The sequence below is a fragment of the Lissotriton helveticus genome, chromosome 8 (genome assembly GCF_964261635.1).
Source record: "Lissotriton helveticus chromosome 8, aLisHel1.1, whole genome shotgun sequence".
Taxonomy (NCBI): domain Eukaryota; kingdom Metazoa; phylum Chordata; class Amphibia; order Caudata; family Salamandridae; genus Lissotriton; species Lissotriton helveticus.
The window spans coordinates 867,425,755-867,447,690 of NC_136069.1; the positions used below are offsets into that span (position 1 = coordinate 867,425,755).

A 21,936-nucleotide genomic window follows, 5' to 3' on the forward strand; every position below is an offset into this window, starting at 1 on the left:
ACTGGAGGATAAAGACTTCCAGACGCTCACTGAGGCATCGTGCTGCAGCCGGCCGCCGTTGTTGAATCAAAATTCGGATCCAGGAAGCCTCAAGACCCATGGACAAGACCATTGATTAGAGAAAAGCTCAAAGAAAAAGACTAAGGGCCTGATTTAGATCCCGTTGTCCCTCCATGGTGGCAGTTACAAGTACTCCTTTGAGAGAACCTAGTCCAGGCCGCCGTATTTAGATGTAGGCTGGCAGAACAGGCATCCACATCAACAGACTGTTTTCTGTTGTGTAAGTGGCATACCTCCATTGACACGGCGGACTGCTCTGCAGGCTAACAGTACTCCATCATTGTCAGGCCAGAGCGTTTGCACCAAACCTATTAAGATTTCCCCGTTGTGCTGGCATTGTCCTAGCTTCGGATTCCTAGTGGAGTGAGTCCCTGGTGGAGTGGAGATTGGCACTACCTATTAATGTGTTCTTTACACATATATGTTGTGTTTTCTTAAAAAATATCTGTAGGTAATGTTTCATACCCCCTTTAGAACATAAAGCATAGCACACAAACAACATATATACACACACCGTTGAATATACACTCACAGGCATCACAAGTGCAACACCCACAACCACCACAACAAACAAATATATTTTAAGTGTCAATACAGGTGTATTCATCTAACCTTGATGAGCTGTAAAATGAACACTAACACATTACACATATGAAACAAATTGCATGTAAGAGCAAAGTAAAAGAACACAAGGCCAATTCAAATGTTAACACACGATTCATAGTGAAACGAGTGGATAAGAAGATTACCTTAGATCCCGGCGACAACAGAGTTAATTAGCATTTTGTGCAAATGTAGCAGCAAAGGAAGGAACTGGACAATGGGGTTCAAGACAGAAACAGAAGTGGAAAACAGAAAATAATTGACATTTCTACCTCATTTCCTTCAATTCCGCCAACTCAAGTATGGAGGTTTCCTTGCCACAATTTCCTCGACAGAAAGGAATATTGGGATTTGGCCGCGGTAATCTTGGCTGGACTCCCTCCGACAGCCATTTTCGCCTATGATGCCATTGACGTAAGAGGATAATTCTGGCGAGGACGGCAGCACTTGGACCGACTATAGTCCATAGACCCGCTAACAACTAAATAGAGCGGGCAGACCGGCAAGTAGGTGGGTGGAGAAACCATTGGAAAAGTGACTGCTGGTGTCGATCTGCCAAGATCTAAATCGGGCCCTAAGTCCGAAGGGGAACCTTTGAACGGGATCTAGCTCTCATCCTATCTGACCCATGCTCTACCGCAGTAGTCCTAAAACACTGACTTTGTCCTAGTCCAGCACGGCCAGATAGCCAAAAGTGGCGCTTTAAACTTTTTGGAGCTAGAATGCACAATTATTTATTAATTTTTTATAAATTCATAACTCTGGCTCCTTACATTCAATTTTTGTCATTTTGGTGTTGTTTTGAAGATACAAATATTTCCTATTTTTTAAAAATTGGTCTTTTATGGTGTTGTTTCTCTTACATATTTAATATTTTGGTGATAATAAATTCTTTACACATACCTGGCTCCTACGTTTAGCCTGACTGCTCGCTTGGCAAGCTACCAAAGGTTGAGTAAAGTTTAATTCATTGAGACTTGACAGGTCCTATTTGAGATTGTGGTATTATTACCAGTTGAAGGTGAATAGTGGTAGTCAATATCCTTGAGTCAATATTTTTGCATGTCGATATCCGGCTCTCGATATTTTGGAAAAACACCTTAAAGAAGATTACATTCAAACATAAGAATGAAATGGCTGCATGGGAAAGATAGAGGAGAACATTGTTGACGAGGCAGGTTTGAGACATAATACATTATAGAGGTCATTGTACATATATATATGTGCATCTACGTGTAATCGATATGCAAGACAAGCGTGTGGTTGTCATTTTGACATCCTGATTCACAGAATCAGGCTAAAGATCATTTTTAAATTGTAAAACGTATCACCATCACAACTATAGGACTTCAGGTAGGAAAAGAGGATCGTTGGGTTATAGGGCTGTCAAATTTAACTTTGCAAACATTCACCAACATTTTTCTTGACCTTCCCTATCCAGGAATATCTTATGAAGTCCCTCTTAATGAAATGCAAACTCAAGTCTACCAGAGTTATGCTAAGCTAACGACTCCTCTGTTTAAGTCATGAGTCAAGCTCAACACTTAGGGGGATGTTAAGATGTCACTACTCGAACGTAAGCTGACATTAGAGCAGAAACATAATTCCTGCTCATATTTCTGTCCTCGGAAAATATTTTTCACAAAAATCTCTAGTTGGATGTGGATTTAGCCCATTATTATTGTGGTAAAACAAAATACAACTATCAGTTAATACAACCAGCAAATCGCTGATGACAGTTACTTTGCAAAAATGCATAAAATCAGATAGTGACAGACTTCCAAGAAGTTATTCTCCATTTTTATCAAGTGAATGGTGAAAGAAAGAAGCAAAAATTGTGCTGCCGAGATTTCGCTTCAGAATTTGTACTCATCTCTAAATGATGCCATTGCACTTTCAAAGAAGTGCAATTTGAGGCAGAACAAAGAAACTGAAATGTAGTTAAGAGGCAAAGAGAATCATCCAAGTGAAAGCTCAGTTTATTAGGTAGAGTTTCCAGTTAAATGGACTATATCAGCTATGGAGGGTGTCTCATGTAGCCTCTACCTGCAGGTCCCTACAATATCTTGTTGTGACATGCTAGCCAAGTAGCCAAAGCTGCTTTTATGAATTAAACATAGAGGGAAAGAGTTATATGGAACTCAACAGGGTCACAAACAGTCTCAATTCTTGAATGACAGAGTTACAAAAGTGATTGCTGGCTCTGTGGCACTTAGCAGTGTTGAGGCCCATCAATGTAATCAAATGAGAAAGAAAACGTTATGGCATAGATCGCAAAAGAAAGGGATTACCCTAAATAGAAAACTGCTGCAAAATGCTATTCCCAAGTGCAAAACCGAAGGAAATAATGTCACTACATGTCACTACCTTTGGAGAAATCAATATCCTCAGATAGCTGTATATCAATTGGCACATATTAAAACCCTTGATAAGGCATTCCACAGAAATTAACCTTTGCTCTAAGGAAGAAGAATAATTCGAAAGATTCTTCGTTGAGAGCGCAGGGCAACTCCTTAAAAAAACCTAAAGACCTTAGGTCTATGTGGGATTTATTGTCTAGAAAAGGACACCAAAGATGCGGTACTGCCATAGTATGCCCTATAGTATTACTGGCAGTGAGGTTGAAGATCATGTACAAGCAAATACCAAGTCTAACTCACAGCATGTAGGATAAGCTAACATTTGCCCCTATGGACTTGAATATATTGGCAACATCGATTGAAGAAAATGAGTTCCACCCATTTAACCACCCTGTTTTTTTGTCTTTGACGGCCCGGTTTATGATAGGGTATATGTCTCTCTGATGGTATGCATATGTAGGCTGCGCTTTTGAGACCACTGTCTTGCACAGCCTGGGATTAGCGCACTGGCACCCTGTCACAGAAGGGACTCATCAAGGATTGGTACTGACCTGGGGTAGGCATTATAATGTGAGTGGGATTCATAGTGTAGGACTGTAGTGCTTCAACTGTATTTCACACTATAGGCAAATCTGCACTAAAGAACAGTTTCACCCTACTTAGACCTACAGGGTCCAGTCAGATTTCACTCTAGAGGTAAACATGCATCCCGAGTGTAGGTTTACAGACCCAGACGTCATACCTAAAGTCTTTATCGCATTTTAAGAATTGTCATATTTCCCTGGCTCAACTCATAATCAAAATCCAGGCTTTTGTCTTACTGATTGAGGTAATTATTCTACTCTCCAGAAGGACACTCAGAGACCTTCCCAGACAATAGAGCTATAACAGTGCTTGATCCAGTTTCCGAGAATAGAATGGGTGTGTAGGAAATGTGCGTCTTTCAATAGCTTGTCATACTGCACCTAGGCTGGGATAGCCAAGGTCCACAGAATCAGAGCTGAAGGGCCTGACCACTGCCGCTAGAAAAAGGAGTGGCTCACCTTTGAAGTTTTGGTGGAAAGTAGCTGAGTCAGCTAAAGGTAGAGCAGACACTCTAAGGGGATATCTTTCCATAGACAACTTGAAGTTGCTATTGCTATATTGGTATGTTCCAAACTGCTGTGCAGGAGAGTTTGGACCGGGGTGCTGTGATGATGGGGCACTTTAAGGTTGGCCAGGGGTGCCTGGCTACTAGGGGTGAGACAGGCTAAAAGACATTGGACCAAGTAGCAAGCATTGTAAAAGAGTGCCGTGCTGTATGGTGAAGCCACATGATGACTGTGCCTGGATGGACTTTCTTGCAGTAGAATAACAATAGTTCCCGCAGCCAGTGCTCCAGGGTGCCCTCTCTGGCACTGTGCCCGGGCGGTGGTTGAGAGCTCCTGACTGGGTCTGGAGCATGGGGCATCCTCTGTGTACTTTGCTTGTGGGCCCGTCAAGTTTTGTTGCGCCACTGCTTTCAATCTTTTGATTCCAGCTGTCCCTCAGTAATAGGATGGGTCTCTGCAAGGTCAATGGCATTGGTCCACTGATGCCCCCTGAGAAGCAGTTGGGATAATGAACCCGCTGGGGGATCCTGGATGGTCCCCATGAGACTTGTGTGGACTAGCTTTGAAGGCCCTGACACACAATTGTCCTGCAAGTAGCCAGGAGGCTGAGGTACCTGAGTGTGGCAGGGAGGGTGTTCTTATCGTTGCTTGTGGAGGAGCTGCACAAGAATCCCCCCAAGCAGCTTCAGCCCTGCCAAGTACCACATATCAGGCATTAGACTAACACATTTGAGTGTGGTGAGGAGCACCACACTGAAATGCATTGTCATGCATTATGCAATGCACCTCAGCTGTCAAGACTTACGCTACCTAAACAGAACTGTGGAGTGGCAATGAACACCATGGCGCACGCACACTGCTTCCCCAGTCTTTGTGCTCCAGTCACTCTGCTGCTAGGCTGCTTAATGCTACAATGTATTTAATACTATTATAAGGTGCTGTGGGGACAAGACGTCAAGTCCTGCCTCAGGAAGTAAGTTGTGGGAGGATGCAGTCCGAAATGCTTGTGCATATTCAGAGATGCGTATTACTAGAGATGAGTGCACGCTTTGCAAACTCTCATCAATTTACCTGGCCCTTTAGGTGTTGTGGCAAATCAACATGTTGAGCGCCAGCAGTGTTGCCAACTCGCACCATTGCACCACAGAAGAGGTTGCTGCCTCCTCTGTGTGGCGCAGCTGTAGTAAATTTGACCCCTGGTCATGCCGAATTCAATTACTGAGAGAGGGCCCAGGACCGACTGGAGTCACCTGTCGTAATTTGGCAGCAACTGAATTAGCATTTAGCTCAGCTACACGAACTTTTCATCGTTAACTTGACCGAATGAGCGGGGGCCATTTTGTATTCCCTGGCTTCCGTTTTATATGAACATGCGGCCTCGTGGTCAGCATGCCCTGTTGTCCTTCCTTTGTACCAATGACCATTTACTTTGCCCGGCAACAGGCTATTTTTAGTACTGGTCAAGCCTACACATGCGCATTCGAGTATTCTGGTTTATGAGCGGTCACCTCTTAGGAATGTTCTCCAAACTGACCAGTGGTACTAAACTCCTCCCACATGTTGGCTGTGTTCCAAAAATGCCCTTATATGTACCTAAAACTGTGAAAAGAGTATACCACCTACCTTTTTATTACTGTTAAAATTGTATAAAAGAGGTCGCACACCGATGTTCGGTGTGATACTTCTTGCTTTGCTGAAGGGTGCTGTAGGAATATACCACCACCCCATGGGGTCTTAATAAACTTGTCTTTTGCATTTTCCAGTTTCCGTGCCAACTTCTATTCTATGGTGTTCGAGAGTATTTGCAGAGTATGTAGACCTGACGAAACCCAATACCACACACCAGCATTACAGTGAAACGAGAGTCACGCTCCAAGTGAAGTTGGTGAGATCAAGAGTGCGGCCTAATAATTAATATCATTCAGGATGGGAAACACGGGTCTCTGTTCTCCAGGAGCCCCTTACCTTTACCATTAAGAACCAAGCAGTGAGCAAAAAGGAACTAAGGTAGGTGGAATGTGCATGCTGATGTGTGATGAATTGCAATCTACCCAGCACCATTATTCATACCTATTTGTGCTGCTTTTGTCGCTGTCTCAATGTGAAAAGAATGTGACCTGAACTGACATGCTGGCAGTCTAACCCCCCACCCGGGCCATACACATCACTTCCGTAAACTGGAGTTTGCTCAAATATGAGCCGTCTGCCTGCAGAACCAACAGGTGGTCTCCCCCTGGGCGGGTTAGCAAGTATCGCCTTAGGACAGTGGTTGAAGTGGACGGGATTGCCAGGGCAGGGCATGCCCCTACTTTTTTAATTTAACAGAATTTGTTTCCCTACTTTTTTTCATCTAAAAATATTTCCTTGGGCTTCAGAAATAGTGAAGGCCTTTAGATAAGGCTCAGCCGTTCATGGCCGTTTGGGGACGGGCGGGGTGAGCAGAGAAGGAAAAGCACTCTGTCTTTTCCTTCTTGCACAGAAAAGACAAGGACAGAGTCCACTTCTCCTGCTCTGCTGCTGACAGATGCCCCCTTCTCTTTCTTTCTTTCTCTTATTCCCTGTCAGTCTGTTTCTGTATTGCTCCTCTTCACTAGCTGAAAACCGTGACTTCAAGAAACGGTTCTTATCCTCTCTTGAGAAACAGATCCAAAAAGAAGAAACACTTTTGCTGAAAATTTCATCTTGTTCTGACATTTTTCCATACCAAAGGCAGCCTTGGGATGGAGAGAAATAAAAAGGTTTAAAATACAAAAAAGAAATAAATAACAAATAAAGCCAGACAGAGTTGTCTCAAAGTGGGCAGATTTGTTTTAACTACACCTAAACAAATTAGCGCCACTGTTAGAAATGGGATCTCTGGTTGGCTAAGGCTTGCGCCAAAGCCAGGCAGAGACCACCAATCTAGTTAGGGCAAGAGAGTTACAGCCCGACGATAACCCCTGCTGACCCCCTTGGTAGCTTGGCACGAGCAGTCAGGCTTATCCCGGAAGCAATGTGTAAAGCGTTTGCGCAACACACACACACACAGCAGCAAAACACTAGGCACACCACAAAATGAGCTCCACACAAGGTTATATCAAAAATAGCCTTTGTATTATCATAAAACACATTAGATGGTAATCACACAATATACACTGCTGTGACAACTGGCACTAGGCAGTATTTAAAGGAGATTATATACACAAGACAGGGCCGCATGGACCACCGTCAGAATCATCACTTAGTAGAAATAGTAAAAGTAAGATTTATCATAGATGTAGAACACAACCAGTTATTGTAGCACAAAGAGTAAATGTAGAGCACCACCAGTAACTACTGGCACAATAATGACCTCAGCATTATCACATTAGGTATAAACACATTAGGTGAACCTTATGCACCAACCTCAAACGTACATTATGTAAGAATCATGAGGCATAAAACAGATTAGGAGAACGCATTGCGCAATAGGCATCACAGTCATAAATACATTAGGCAGTACCCAGCATAACACAGTGTGCCCCAAGTGGGGGCGCAACACACTGAACTGGCCCTATGCCAACTGGCCTCTCACAGGGGGGCTCAAGTGCCCTATGTCCCACAGAGTCAGGGTGTTATCTGCCAGGGCAGCAAAAGCAAAGGAGAGCAAGGAACTTGCCTAAACGTAGCAGCTGCCTACTAATTTCTGAGCAGCTGTAAAAAATGAGCAAAGGCACCAGCGTGCCCCCCGAGCCCCTCTCTGGGACTCTATCACCCAAAACCTGCCCCCCATGTTGCAGTTGCCCACTACGGCGGCGCAACTGAACACCAGCAAGGTACTGGCACATTGGAGTCCCCTCTGGGACTAAGAAATAACCAAGAGAAATGCCAAGACATTGCAGCGACAATTAGTAATGCAAACACGGGCACCACTGTGCCTTTGGGCCCCCACTGGAGATCTAAGAGTAAATTATGGGCACCGTTGCAGCTGCCCGCTATGGTGCTGCAGCTGTGGCGAGGAAATGCGCTCCGGAGCCCTGCTCTGGGGCTCTTGTAACGAATTTGCCTCCTCCCCTAGACTCTGGAGCGGCCCGCTCTCCCGCATGTCCGCTCAGCAATCAAGGCACCAAAAAGAGAGCCCTCACTCACGGGGTCTTTGCTGGGGTGGGTCTTCTCTGGTCCTCTCGGCGGCAGTGACTGTGGAAGCTGCACACGGGGCTCTCCTCTGATGCTGCCGCTGTCACTCTTCAACTTCATGGGACCGGTGTCTGCCGCCGGCAGACTCTCCACCCACACACAGGGCTCTCCTCACTCCACAGGGAGCCCCCACCTTACAGAGCGAAGTCTCCGTTGTCTTCGGGCTGTTTGCCAGCGTGGGGTAGGCTCCGGCCTGGCTCTGTCTGGTGATGCGGGGCTCTCACCGGCATGGGAGCCTCGGGGGGTCTAGACGTGCACATCCCAGCGCGGGGTGGGCTCCTGCCTGGGTCTTCTCCGGAGGGAATTTGAAAAGCGGCTTGCGTTTTCTTCTTGCGGCAAATGAGGTGTAGGCTCCTTCTCAAATCACAATATAAAGTGGAGTGGGCACCCGCTCTGAGTGGAAAAATGCGGGGTAGGCTCCTGCTCCCCCTCAGAGCACGGGGGAATCATCCACACCTTGGGGAATTCTTTAAAACTGCTCACGAAGCACAACGCTATGAAAAATAAAGCAACACGCTTTTTAAGAAATAAAAGCAAACGTCAACAGTCCAGGGAAATCCCTTCAGGAGTAAGGGGGCAAAGGATGCGCCCAGGCAGGCCAGCTCACGGGGTCCTCCAGCAGGGAGGCAGTCCCTAGTGGTGGTTCCTCCTGGAGCCCAGCAGCAGCAGCCCCCCAAGTCAGGAACAGCACAACGGAGCACCAATTCATGGGGCCACAGCCCCTTCATTTATACACCCTTTTCCTTTGTGTCACAGCACAGGACTTGGGGATAACAGTTAGGACTGGTTTGGGGGAGCTTTGGAGCACTTTGTTTTGCTCAGCTCCACTCTCCTTTGTCAGGTGGGGGCTCAGGGATCAGACACACCACAGTGGGCAGAGTCGGCATTGTGTAGGGAAGGCACAGCCCTATTCAGGTCCCAGGTGCAGCTTTTCCCTCCCATCTAGATGCAGATCTCTCTATTTACCACTGGGCTGACTCCCCCTGGCTCCTGGAGCCACCCGCACCTCTCAGCTCCTGTCAATCACATCAGGCAGGCAGACACACAGTACACAGAAATGCCAACTTCTAAAAGTGCCATTTCTCCACCAGTCACCATAAATCTGCGCAGAATTTATTCTCACGAGTTCATACATACTAAACTCGCCCTGCACTTCTCTCATACCAGGAATTACCATGGACACACATATCCCTCATGCAATCTTATGGGAGGGCAGGCCAATATCACCACCCGCACTCAGAGCACGCACGCACTTTACACTGGACCCCAGTGCTAAAGTGCCAGAGGCCAAAAACTACCAATATCAGGTCACAGAAAAGTCAAAAAGTTTAGGGGTGAACCTTCCAAAAGGGCCAAGTCCAACAGCCACTTTATAGAGTTTGCCAGTAAAGCGCTACTTTTTTTCCTCGTCTTTTTTATGAACAACATTGTTTCTCCCGGGTGGGGAAGTTCACCAGTCCTGGAGGTACTGCAATACCTGGTTGATGCATAGAGTGGAAAATGTTTAATGTGATCCTTATCAGCTGTTTTCTTTATTTTAGTTTATAAAATGTGTACCATGGCTCTTTGTTCAGGGATATGGTATTTTAAAACCATACTGCTTATGTTTTGTAAGGATATAAGCAATGGATGTTGAAACGTATACCTTTCAGGCCCAGTAGTCACGTCCTTGACTTTTCATGCAAAAACACTCATTTATTGCTGAATAAAGAGTGCAAAAGTGTTAAGGTAACCATGTTGTTCCTACTTACATTTCACATGCTTTTGTTAATCTTGCATTCCCTATAAGTATTTGCTTTCTCCAGGATGTTATTACTTTTTTTTAAGGCAGCATATTACTCTCGTCTAGTACATAATTTGAATTGAGTCACATCCAGGTCTTTATAGCGGATACAATTAGATTGTAGCTGAAGGCAGTGAGAGTTTCTCTCAGTGGAGCAGTATGGTGTTCAGTGAAGGAGACAATGTGGCACTATGGCCAGAGCAACTGAATATGGAACTGGGGAACCAGGTTCAGCCTTCATGACCTGTGCACCGGAACACTCTCCTGCGGGAGCACATTCCCATGCTAGACCTTAGAAGACCTGGTGTCTTAGCATAAGCAGGTTGGCCCTAGAAGGCAGTTGGGAGTTAGTCTTGAAGGGCTGTCCACCACAATCCATACGGAAGTTCACCTCCAGTGTTGCAGGTAGTCCTACAAAGTTGAGCACCCTAGAGCAACAGTCACTCTGTCAATGAATTCTCAGGACCCTAGAGGACAGTATCTCTCTCCCATTGGTACATCCATTGGCCTTGTTTTAACAGTAGCAGTGTAACTCACCAGGGATGGGCAATGCTGGATTTTCATGCACACCAAACTAAGATCGCAAACTTTATGGTCTCTCTGCTTCATGCCCAAGCACTTTTAACATGCGCTGCCTGCTTTGGCGCCACTGGAATTATGCATCAATGGAGGACAAAATTATGTTGCAGTGTTGACTAATGTATACAGCAAAAAAAAGTCTGCAGCGTAATGCAGTACATTTTCTGATACTTTATTATTTTTACATTTGTACTCATACTAACAGTCTCTGCAAAGAGTTTGTCTCATTAGTACCAGTGTAACATTCAAATGCAGCAGTGAGAAAGTTGACCAGTCAACCTTTGCAAAGGGCCCTCCACACAAGTGTATTTTGATATGTTTGCGCTACAAATAATTTTTTTGTTAAAATCGTCAGATTATGCAGCAGATGATGTATTATGTGGCAAATATGGCAGAACCATAATTATATGGAAAACATTTGTAAACTAGGATATTTTGCCATTCATGTTTGAACTCTTGTGGAAAAAGGGAGAAGTGCTGATGACAGAGACTGCATGGCTAGGAGACACATGGCTGGTGATTCCACTTTTAAGTGTATTTGGGACATTCTGTGATTGGAAATGTATCCCACTTTGTGAATGCATTTTAATGTCAATAACTCATATTAAACCTCAAACATGAGTATCCATCGGTTGAATTAAATAACGGAATAAGCTGTAACTGGTCAGTGAAATGCCAAACAAATACAAAAAATTTAGATATTTTGCTCTTTCTGGCCACATCTCTGACTCCGCACACAGATCCAATCCTCAGGTCATTACCACCATCTGATTCTCCTCCCAGAGTTCCCCTGCCATTCCCCCCCCACTTCAACCACTGCCTTAGGAGGCACAGTGGGCTCTGGCGGTGGTCACTCAAGCACATTTGTGCCACTACCAATTTGATGTGTTTTAGACCACTTAGTGTAAACTCCACTGCCCCGTCCTTCAGCGACGACAGATATTACTTTTGCGTCCTTTCTACAGTGGAGGGTTTCTTGCCAGGTAATAGGGTGGCGAGGTCACGATGCCATGCAGCAGGGTGCAGGGTCTGGGAAACTTTTCTCCCAGCTGTAGAGGATTACCATCCTGTCCTGCATTAGTCATTATCTAGGCTGCAGGGATAATTTGTATTAACTTGGTAAGAAGTATTCTGCATCATTCAGAAACTCTGTCCATCACCACCCCCTTTTCCAAAATCGATTTTATCCACACTATGTGTGGGAGGGTATACTCAGACGTGAGTCCCTTGCTCATTGCACCATCAGGATTCCAGCAAGCCGGGCCGACGAAGGCTGTGATGCCAGAAACCGGTCCCCGGAGGCTTGTTTCCTTCCCAGTATAAGAATTGGCTTGGTAGTTTGGTTTGCCCTGTTCCCATCATGCACTGGGACAGGAACAGACTAATTTGCATATAGCCAGGTTCTGACCTGGGATGGTGCATTGAGCTAAAAAACGGTGATGGATTAAATCCATGATCTCTTGACTTGGTAAGAGTATTCTGCATCATACAGAAACTCTGTCCATCACCACCCCCTTTTCCAAAATCGATTTTATCCACACTATGTGTGGGAGGGTATACTCAGACGTTAGTCCCTTGCTCATTGCACCATCAGGATTCCAGCAAGCCGGGCCGACGAAGGCTGTGATGCCAGAAACCGGTCCCCGGAAGCTTGTTTCCTTCCCAGTATAAGAATTGGCTTGGTAGTTTGGTTTGCCCTGTTCCCATCATGCACTGGGACAGGAACAGACTAATTTGCATATAGCCAGGTTCTGACCTGGGATGGTGCATTGAGCTAAAAAACGGTGATGGATTAAAACCATGATCTCTTGACTTGGTAAGAGTATTCTGCATCATTCAGAAACTCTGTCCATCACCACCCCCTTTTCCAAAATCGATTTTATCCACACTATGTGTGGGAGGGTATACTCAGACGTGAGTCCCTTGCTCATTGCACCATCAGGATTCAAGCAAGCCGGGCCGACGAAGGCTGTGATGCCAGAAACCGGTCCCCGGAAGCTTGTTTCCTTCCCAGTATAAGAATTGGCTTGGTAGTTTGGTTTGTCCTGTTCCCATCATGCACTGGGACAGGAACAGACTAATTTGCATATAGCCAGGTTCTGAGCTGGGATGGTGCATTGAGCTAAAAAACGGTGATGGATTAAAACCATGATCTCTTGACTTGGTAAGAGTATTCTGCATCATTCAGAAACTCTGTCCATCACCACCCCCTTTTCCAAAATCGATTTTATCCACACTATGTGTGGGAGGGTATACTCAGACGTGAGTCCCTTGCTCATTGCACCATCAGGATTCGAGCAAGCCGGGCCGACGAAGGCTGTGATGCCAGAAACCGGTCCCCGGAAGCTTGTTTCCTTCCCAGTATAAGAATTGGCTTGGTAGTTTGGTTTGCCCTGTTCCCATCATGCACTGGGACAGGAACAGACTAATTTGCATATAGCCAGGTTCTGAGCTGGGATGGTGCATTGAGCTAAAAAACGGTGATGGATTAAAACCATGATCTCTTGACTTGGTAAGAGTATTCTGCATCATTCAGAAACTCTGTCCATCACCACCCCCTTTTCCAAAATCGATTTTATCCACACTATGTGTGGGAGGGTATACTCAGACGTGAGTCCCTTGCTCATTGCACCATCAGGATTCAAGCAAGCCGGGCCGACGAAGGCTGTGATGCCAGAAACCGGTCCCCGGAAGCTTGTTTCCTTCCCAGTATAAGAATTGGCTTGGTAGTTTGGTTGGCCCTGTTCCCATCATGCACTGGGACAGGAAGAGACTAATTTGCATATAGCCAGGTTCTGAGCTGGGATGGTGCATTGAGCTAAAAAACGGTGATGGATTAAAACCATGATCTCTTGACTTGGTAAGAGTATTCTGCATCATTCAGAAACTCTGTCCATCACCACCCCCTTTTCCAAAATCTATTTTATCCACACTATGTGTGGGAGGGTATACTCAGACGTGAGTCCCTTGCTCATTGCACCATCAGGATTCAAGCAAGCCGGGCCGACGAAGGCTGTGATGCCAGAAACCGGTCCCCGGAAGCTTGTTTCCTTCCCAGTATAAGAATTGGCTTGGTAGTTTGGTTTGCCCTGTTCCCATCATGCACTGGGACAGGAACAGACTAATTTGCATATAGCCAGGTTCTGAGCTGGGATGGTGCATTGAGCTAAAAAACGGTGATGGATTAAAACCATGATCTCTTGACTTGGTAAGAGTATTCTGCATCATTCAGAAACTCTGTCCATCACCACCCCCTCTTCCAAAAGGGATAATTTGTATTAACTCCAAGCTTGAGTCTTCTTTAAAAAACACTTGTTCCTGTGTATTTTATAATTAGGCTGTCCGGAATTCGGTTAAAACCGACTCTGAACGAAAAAACACTACCGAATGAAAATCAGCTGACACTGTTTAAACCGAGTGTCACGGATTTTCATTGCTGTTGCACCACTTGCCCACTTGATGGAGCCAAAGCATTGCAGACCAAACTGCAATTAAGGTACAAGAAGGAAGCAGCCCAGAACGTGCGTCACCCCCATTAAAAGCGGGGAGACACATTGGTTGGCAAGGTTGTTGGGTGTGGCCAGGTCCCATTCTAAATACTGTCCAAGTTTGTGTGGTCTCGCACACCTCACTACAGTTCGGGCAACCTTGACGAGGAGACGACGACCATACGAAGACTGCCAGTGTTCCAAGGCCTAGGTGAACCAGCCAAGGTAAATGTTGGGAGGTTTACCCTGCGCCCGTGGGGTGGGCGCCGGGTAAAGAGGCCGCATGCTTGTAGTTTTGATTGTGATGCCATTTCTAAATCAGCCCGTGAGCAAGGCCCCCCTGCCTGGCTAACGTGGGGTGGGCGCCGGGTAAGGAGGCCGCATGCTTGTACTTGAATTCTGATGCCATTACTAAATCGGCCCGTGAGCAAGGCCCCCCTGCCTGGCTATCGTGGGGTGGGCGCCGGGTAACGAGGCCACATGCTTGTAGTTTTGATTGTGATGCCATTTCTAAATCAGCCCGTGAGCAAGGCCTCCCCTGCCTGGCTAACGCGGGGTGGGCGCCGGGTAAGGAGGCTGCATGCTTGTACTTGAATTCTGATGCCATTACTAAATCGGCCCGTGAGCAAGGCCCCCCTGCCTGGCTAACGTGGGGTGGGCGCCGGGTAATGAGGCCGCATGCTTGTAGTTTTGATTGTGATGCCATTTCTAAATCAGCCCGTGAGCAAGGCCCCCCATGCCTGGCTAACGTTGGGTGGGCGCCGGGTAAGGAGGCCGCATGCTTGTACTTGAATTCTGATGCCATTACTAAATCGGCCCGTGAGCAAGGCCCCCCTGCCTGGCTAACGTGGGGTGGGTGCCGGGTAACGAGGCTGCATGCTTGTAGTTTTAATTGTGATGCCGTTGCTAAATCGGCCCGTGAGCAAGGCCCCCCCTGCCTGGCTAACGTGGGGTGGGCGCCGGGTAAAGAGGCCGTATGCTTACAATAACTCCCTCGCACTCATCACCACACACTCACAAATACACACACCCTCTCACGTTCATCAACAGACACCCAATCACACGGTTTCTGATTGTGCTTGGACTCGGCCCACAGTCATAACTCCTGCAGACATTTTTTGTCAATATTTGCGCACTTCAGTGTCGAAGCCACCTTACTGTCTCTGCCGTCAGCTCGTTGCTCGCTGCAGTATATAATCTCTGGTACAAGGGGCCACACACAGGCTCTGTTTGTGGGCCGGAATGTGTGTGTGTTGGGGTGGGGGGGAGAGATACTTAGAAAGAGTTGGGGAGGGAGAACGAGAAGGGAGAACGGCGAGAAGTGACTTGAGAGTGTTAAAGAGAGGGCATGCTACGGTGGAGTAACAGCCAGAGCTGCTAACTAGGGAACCGGGTTCGAGTCTGGAGGTGGGCTCAACATCCGGAGATTCGGGCAGATCACGTAACCTCCCAGTGGCTATAAAAATTAATGTGCCCCTGTGTAATGTAGTTGGTGCTCATGTAAAGCGCTCCAATACTTTTGGGTCGAGTTGGCGCTATGTAAAGCTGCAAAGTAAAGAGCTTAAGAGAGGGGTTTTGAAAGAGATAAAGAGTGAAAAATGTTAGTACCACTGTGTATCTTTAGGTCAGAGTGAAGGAATGATGGTCTGAAAGGTGAGAAATGCAAGTTTGACCTTCAAAGGGAATTAAAAAAGCCCCGATAGGAATGGAGTAATCTGGTCATAAATTTTAAAATAACGGTCTTGACACTGAATGTAGTATCATAGCTAGGAGCCTTAATCAATTTTGGAGATAACAGTGGCTTGAATTACAGCCCAGACGTTTGACAAGATCGACCTGTGGGACAACTGACCTACGTGAATTGTAGATCATCACATTTTTGGGGCGTTCTACAATATTGGAGAGATTCTAGGTATTTCCGGGTGTGTGCCGGGTAAAGAGGCAGCATGCTTGTTTTTTCTAATCAAGATTCTACTGTTTAAATCGGCCCGTGAGCAAGGGCCCCCTGCCTGGCTAACGTGGGGTGGGCATCGGTGAAAGAGGCGCAATATTTTTTCATACGGTGGGGGAGAGGAACTGTTGAGATCTGCTGTTTGTTAGCCTGCGGCCGTGCCCCATTACTTCACAGGTCGTTAAAAAGACCATTTACATAATGAGGCTTAAATGCTTGCAATGGCTAACGTGGGGGTGGGCATTCTCTCTGGAGGTCTGGTGACTCAACGATAAAGTGCAGGGGTGCGGTTATTAAGGAACCACCCTGGGTATGTCTACTACCTTGATGCTAAGACGTAAAAGAAGGAAACAAGCAGCACGTTTATCATCCTCAGTCTTTAAAATGGTGTATAGCAATGAATTCAAACTATAATAAAGCACGGGGTAGAGTAAAGTTAAAAAAGGCTGATGTACTTTTGCGACATGGAAGAAATGGTATTACAAATGGAAAACCAAAGGGTACTTATCAGCATAAATGATGACACACCTCCCTTAGTCTCCCAGAACAGAGATAAAAAAAAGACACTGACAAATGCCTCAATTGGTCCCATTTAGGTTTGCACACTTGCTGGATGGGAGTCCTGTAGGCAATAATAGAGTGTCTACATAAGAACATTAATATTTACAACTGTATTTACAGCGGGCACATTTTCTTTTTAAACCTTTAGGTCTTTGTCCAACCTAGACAGCACCACTTGGAACGGACTTCGTAACCCTATCCCATTGCCCTCTCCTATGATTCATTGCTTAAATCGGCCCGTGAGCAAGGGCCCCCCTGCCTGGCTAACGTGGGGTGTGCGTCGGGTAAAGAGGCCACATGCTTACAATAACTCCCTCGCACTCATCACCACACACAGCGCAGTCAAAAATACACAATATTTGCGCACTTCAGTGTCAAAGTCACGTTACTGTCTCTGCCGTCAGCTCGTCGCTCGCTGCAGTATATAATCTCTGGTAGAAGGGGCCACACACAGGCTCTGTTTGTGGGCCGGAATGTGTGTGTGTTGGGGGGGGAGAGATAATTAAAAAGAGTTGGGGAGGGAGAACGAGAAGGGAGAACGGCGAGAAGTGACTTGAGAGTGTTAAAGAGAGGGCAAGCTACGGTGTAGTAACAGCCAGAGTTGCTAACTAGGGAACCGAGTTCGAGTCTGGAGGTGGGCTCAACATCCGGAGATTCGAGTAGATCATGTAACCTCCCACCACAATCTGAAGCAGCAGCTGCTACAAACAGGCTCGGCGATATATATAAATATATTGATATACATTTATATCCCCCAGAACTTCTTTCATCTCGATGAGCATAGCGCCTGCAATGCCTGGGGGTGTCAGATTATTGCAATTAACTTGGCGCAAAATAATTTCAAAGAGGAGAAGGCATGTGTGTTTGTCAATTGAAAATGGTGTTTTATTAAGGTAAAAAATATATAAAGGGATGATTAAATCTTTTTTTTGTGATGAGCTGAATACTAACATTAAGGTACGAATACAACATTCCATGTCCAATTGCCAATATCTTTTTGTTTTGTCATTTTATTTGAAAGCAGATACATAACAATAAAAGACATTATTAAAATATATCCAGGTATACAAATCAGTCCTACAGTAAACGTGACTGTCAGTGTAACACTGTTATTAACATTTTCCAAAATCTGCTACACTGATAACCACGTTCTATTTAAAGATTTCTATTGTTTTTCTGAATTGCTTGCAGCTGTAAATATAGACAGGAGATCGTTAGCAAGAAAACTTTATTTTAATGTTGGTCAGCCTTTCTCTGCAATTCACTCTAAACAAGCATTTGCAATGCAATAGGTCTCGCATTAATTAAGTTTGAGCTATTGACATTTCTAAATATTGCAACACCATACTGCGATTGCTACATTAGTTAATTGTGGATGCGTTAACAATTGATGTGTGCACTGATGGCTGGTGGTGTGTGTGCCTGTAGAAATTATGCACTGGTGGCTGGTGGTGTGTGTGCCTGGTCGAAGTGTGCACTGCCGGCTGGTGGTGTGTGTGTGCCTGGTGGGAGTATGCACTGATGGCTGGTGGTGTGTGGCAATGACGCTCAACATCCTGTGAATCTGGGCAAACCATGTAATCTACCAGTCCCTAACAAAAATGCATGTGACCTTGTGTAAAGCAACAGGTGCTCACATGAAGCGCTTTAAAATCTTCAGGTCGAGTTCGCACTATATAAATCTCAGAGGAGAAAAAACCAGCAGTGAAAACCAGCCTAGCTTTACTCAGAGCCATGCCATCATACTATGTGATTTGTGAGAAGTGCCCAAAACCATGAACATGTCACCCAGCTCTCACTTTCTTCAAATGACAACACATTGATTCTAAATGAACTATATAAAGTGCCTGCCTTGTCTACAACGCCCAACACCCCCAGAAATCTCTCATAAATTACTCATACCTGAAGATGTCACAAAATCTGCAATTCCAAAAACGTCTCTCTGTACCCCTCAGTTCAAGAGGTGTGCCTTGCACAGAGCCTCCCTTTGCAGGCAAATTTTCAAAAATGCTGACTTAACCTTACAGACATCAAGGCCTCACGCCAATGCCCTGGGGTGCTTTTAACCCTTTTAGCTCCCGTGACCAGAACTTGTTGTTTCTGTTACTCATTGCAACACAAGTCCGCTCTTCCCTGTTTGCACAGCAGTCACCTGACCATGAAAATATTGTCTTTCTCTTTATTTTCTCAACAGAACGCAACCGGTTTCTAAGTGTGTTTTTTTTTATTGATCTAGTGTGCGCAGAACAACATGCCCCGCAGAATAAAGACAGCAGAAGACTATGTGCTGGAAAACAAAGATTTCATGGTTGAAGAAGTGGGCAAAAGATGTTAATTTGCAGGTTTTGCAGAGTGACTGTCCCAATAGTAACTGGGAAGACTGCAAGCCGAATTGCTGAACATCTTGTCACCATGACCCACTTGAAATTGAAAGAGCCACCTAATAGCGACAGCCTATGCCAGATGTCTCTTGCCGAGACAATGACCCACTTCAAAAGAAAACGTGAGGAAGAAAAGGATGTGGCACATGAATTTGTATGTGCCCTACTGCAATCTGGAACCAGCTTACACCAAGCCGATGGACCAATTGGGAATCTGTTCCGCAAGCGTGCACCAGCATGCAAAACATTGCCAAAAGCAACACACATGTATGAGAAATACCTACCAGAGGTGTTCCTTGCAGATATTGAATATATTTCAGAGTTACTCGAAGGTGATGTAAAGATCTCTGTTACCATTGATGAAACCCCAGAGATGCGTGGCGACCCAGCAGTGGCAGTGTTAATCACATTTTGTGTTGCAAAAAATGGATGGTACAGACATACCATCATGGCAGATCTAGATGTACTGGAAACGTGCAACGCAGTGTCACTTGGAATGCTGCTGCAGAGAGTTCTTACCAAGTTTAACAAAGATTGGAGTGACATTGTTTGTATTTGCAGCGATTCAGCTACGTATATGAAAAAGTTATGTGATGACCTGTCAAAAGCAATGCCTGAGCTGAAGTGTTTCCCTGTGAGAGATCCTTGCCACTTGCTAGATGGTATGCTGAAAGCAGCATTACAATCTTCTGAGCTAATGAAGAATGCTATTGATTTTGTGGTCCATTCAGGCGCACTGTTTCGTTATGCGCGGGAACTCAAACGCAAATATTTCTCATTTTGTTTTTTGTGTGGCAGCAAAGAAAGAGTAATCCCAACTGTGTCATTTAGTCGGTGGTTCTCAGTCCTAGAGGCCGTGAATGCAATATTATCTATGTGGCGACCGCTTACTGAATTTTTGCTTAGTGATGATGCAAAAGGCAAGAAATGTGAGGATCTTCGGGTGCATATTGATAGCGATGTCAAAAAAAGTACACTGTACTGCATCCTTAGATTTTTACAGGAAAACATGACTGCTGTAGTGGACATAATCAAAAAACTAGAGTCAGAAAACACCTTTGTCTACCAAGTTTTCAGTATAATTGGTGTAGATGTCAAACATCTCCTCGAGAGTAGGCTAGGCGACACTTTTTGTGACTTTGGCACTGCAACATGTTCCCTGTTAGAATGCTTGCCACTTGGTAAGCAAAGAAGTGTTGAAGACCAATTCAGGACATTTTATTTTACCATGCATGAGAAATGGCTAGCTATGATGCATAGAAATGTCCCTTCACCAACCATGGCGTTTGAAGTCAATGAAGCCTCACTTTGGTACTCTGCACAAGTGTTAGATCCATTCCGTAAAGGGGAATTTTCTCCGGACTTTGCAAAGTACTGCTTTATTTTTGACTGCTTTAATACCTCTGAGGGCATCTGCACCCAGTTCAACGCATATGTTGCAGAACCTGTCCCAGAGAATGTCAACCTTGAGGTGCACCAGTACTGGCATGGAAAGCTACGTCAGTGGCCAGAGTTGGCAAATTGTGTACTGGCTGTTTTGGCGTTGCCAGTCTCAAGTGCCAATGTTGAGAGGGCGTTTTCACAAATAAAAGTGTACATGGGAAGGAAAGAGAGAGCGCGAATGACTAAAGAAACACTGAAGAAATATTGTATGGTCTACTACAATAACTTTGACTTGTAAATATGTATTTGGATTTCATATACACGTACGTACACAGTCTATATGCCATGCATCAATGAAGAAAGCCAGCAATAATAAAAGCAAAGCGTTCCATAAACACCGGAAAAACACAGTTTCAGTTGTTTTTTATGGCGCGAAAATTAGTAATCACTGAAAAGCACAGTTTTTTTCAGGTATTGAAATCACAGGAAAACACTGACAAAACACCACCAGAATTTACCAAAAATAGAAACTGAAAACAGGAAAGCAACTGAATATGGAACTGGGGAACCAGGTTTAGCCTTCATGACCTGTGCACCGGAACACTTTCCTGTGGGAGCACATTCCCATGCTAGACCTTAGAAGACCTGGGGGCATATTACCAAGCAATAGCGATAATTATCGCTATTGCTTGGTTAGAGACAATAATTTACCGCTGAGCTGCGGCGATTTTTATCGCAGATAAACCTTGGTATTACCAAGGTTTATCGCAAATGCGATAAAAAAACGCCCGCAATGCATGAATATCGCTGAAAAGTCAGCGATATTCATGCATTATCGAACTAATGCTCTTAGCCATGTTATCCACCTCCCATTGGATAACATGGCTAAGAACTGCTCAGAGCAGGTGTTAGCTTTTGGAGATATTCGCGCTTAGCGCGAATATCTCCAAAAGATGGTAATAGGAGATAGCGATGTTAGCGACTGTTTCCAGTCGCTAACATCTTGGCACGCCCACTTTGCATGTCATTAGTGATAAATATCACTGACATGCAAAGTTGGGCTCGAGATGGTCGCTATCTCCTACTAGCTGTCGCTAACTGGTGTTAGCGACAGCTAGGTAATAGGGAGATAATTTTAACTCCGCTTTCTTGGCTTTTAAAGCCAAAAAAGCGGAGATAAACCCCCTTGATAATATGCCCCCTGGTGTCTTAGCATAAGCAGGTTGCCCCTAGAAGGCAGGTGGGAGTTAGTCTTGAAGGGCTGTCCACCACAATCCATACGGAAGTTCACCTCCAGTGTTGCAGGTAGTCCTACAAAGTTGAGCACCCTAGAGCAACAGTCACTCTGTCAATGAAGTCTCAGGACCCTAGAGGACAGTATCTCTCTCCCATTGGTACATCCATTGGCCTTGTTTTAACAGTAGTAGTGTAACTCACCAGGGATGGGCAATGCTGGATTTTCATGCACACCAAACTAAGTTCGCAAACTTTATGGTCTCTCTGCTTCATGCCCAAGCACTTTTAACATGCGCTGCCTGCTT

General features: G+C 45.3%; 1 protein-coding gene and 1 pseudogene across 2 annotated transcripts in view; one reads left to right on the plus strand and one right to left on the minus strand.

Annotated features, from left to right (window-relative positions):
* Positions 1-21,936, minus strand: part of HTR1F (5-hydroxytryptamine receptor 1F) — an 845,375-nt gene that overhangs the window by 399,527 nt on the left and 423,912 nt on the right. The window lies entirely within an intron of this gene.
* Positions 18,883-20,693, plus strand: LOC144773814 (uncharacterized; annotated as a pseudogene).